The sequence below is a fragment of the Oncorhynchus masou genome, unplaced genomic scaffold (assembly GCF_036934945.1).
Source record: "Oncorhynchus masou masou isolate Uvic2021 unplaced genomic scaffold, UVic_Omas_1.1 unplaced_scaffold_1900, whole genome shotgun sequence".
Taxonomy (NCBI): Eukaryota; Metazoa; Chordata; class Actinopteri; order Salmoniformes; family Salmonidae; genus Oncorhynchus; species Oncorhynchus masou.
The window spans coordinates 66,125-68,466 of NW_027008399.1; positions in this window are offsets into that span (position 1 = coordinate 66,125).

Below are 2,342 nucleotides of genomic sequence, written 5' to 3' on the forward strand. Positions count from 1 at the left end.
GTAGGTTTTAACTCCAGCCCTGTTCCTGGAGAACTACAGTCCAGTAGGTTTTAACTCCAGCCCTGTTCCTGGAGAATTACAGTCCAGTAGGTTTTAACTCCAGCCCTTGGCACCCAGTGATCCTCCTGTCACTGGAGTCAGTGTTTTCCAAAGATATATGTTCTTACTTGTGAGGGAGCAAAGCATTGTGAAGCAACATCCAGTGATGCAAACAACATTCAAGCAAAACCAACAACGGCTCCAATTTGTGTGAGGTGTGGAGCCATAGTTAGACCGCTAAATGACTACGTTCTAGCAGGGGAAACAAGCTGCCTCCACAATGCCACATTGGCAGACAGATAGAAAGGCAGTAAATGCATTGACATTACACTGTGGCCTGTCTCTGAGTCATGAGTCTGTTTCTCACAGTGACTGATTCCTTGTGTTCCCTCTCCTAACCTGCAGTGTGCAGTTCTGGCCAGCAGGGGGAGTGTCAGGAAAACGTCTAATTTACCTCACATGTCATCTCCACAGAGCCCAGGTAATGCTGCCGTCAGGCTCAGCCACTAAACATTCATCATAGAAGGACCAGATACTCTGTGAGTAGACGAGGCTATTGTCCACCTACACAGTTATGACTGCCACGGTGGTGATATGAATTGCAGTTATATCATCATATCACTGAAATAGGACACACACACATCTATGTTGTTGCACGGCCTAGGAGCCCGGGGAGGATTGATGATGGTGCAGTAAACTGGACATTCAGGGCCACATACACTAAGCTCTGTTTTCATTCAGTCTGGAGTGGGTGGGGCTTATCACACTGGGATGAATGGGATCAATTGGAGAGGGGCAGGGTCTAATAGTGACAGGCGAAGGAGAATCACATTTAGACTGGAGCCTGATAACTGCAAACAGGCTAGTCAGGGTTTCTCCAACCCCTGTTCCTGGAGAAGCTACCCTCCTGTAGGTTTAAATGCCAACCGTGTTCCTGGAGAGCTATCCTCCTGTAGGTTAATGGAGTTAAAACCTACCTTAACTCTCCAGGAACAAGGTTAGAGTTAAAACCTACAGGACTGTAACCCTCCAGGAACAGGGTTGGAGTTAAAACCTACTGGACTGTAACTCTCCAGGAACAGGGTTGGAGTTAAAACCTACAGGACTGTAACCCTCCAGGAACAGGGTTGGAGTTAAAACCTACTGGACTGTAACTCTCCAGGAACAGGGTTGGAGTTTTTTTATTTCACCTTTATTTAACCAGGTAGGCTAGTTGAGAACAAGTTCTCATTTGCAACTGCGACTTGGTCAAGATAAAGCATAGCAATTCGACACATACAACAACACAGTTACACATGGAATAAACAAAACAGTCAATAATACAGTAGAACAAAAGAAAACAAGTCTATATACAGTGAGTGCAAATGAGGTAAGTTAAGGAAATAAATAGGCCATTGTGGTGAAGTAATTACAATATAGCAATTAAACACTGGAATGGTAGAATATGCAGAAGATGAATGTGCAAGTAGAGATACTGGGGTGCAAAGGAACAAAATAAATAAATACAGTATGGGGATGAGGTAGGTAGATAGATGGGCTGTTTACAGATGGGCTATGTACAGGTACAGTGATCTGTGACCTGCTCTGACAGCTGGTGCTTAAAGCTAGTGAGGGAGATGAGTCTCCAGCTTCAGAGATTTTGCAGTTCGTTCCAGTCATTGGCAGCAGAGAACTGGAAGGAAAGACGACCAAAGGAGGAATTGGCTTAGGGGGCCCAGTGAGATATACCTGCTGGAGCGCATGCTAAGAGTGGGTGCTGCTATGGTGACCAGTGAGCTGAGATAAGGCGGGCTTTACCTAGCAGAGACTTGTAGATAACCTGAAGCCAGTGGGTTTGACGAGTATGAAGCAAGGGCCAACCAACGAGAGCGTACAGGTCGCAATGGTTGGTAGTGTAGGGGCTTTGGTGACAAAACGGATGGCACTGTGATAGACTGCATCCAGTTTGTTGGGTAGAGTGTTGGGAGGCTATTTTAAAGATGACGTCGCCGGAAATCGAGGATCGGCAGGATGGTCAGTTTTATGAGGGTATGTTTGGCAGCTTGAGTGAAAGATGCTTTGTGCGATATAGGAAGCCGATTCTAGATTTAATTTTGGATTGGAGATGCTTAAGCATGTCCTAGTTTAGGTCCCCTATTAGCACGAGCTCAGAAGATAGATGGGTGGCAATCAATTCACATATGATATCGAGGCACAGCTGGGGGCAGAGGGAGGTCTATAGCAAGCGGCAACAGTGAGAGACTTCTTTCTGTAAAGGGGAATTTTTAGAAGTAGAAGCTCGAATTGTTTGCATACAGACTTGG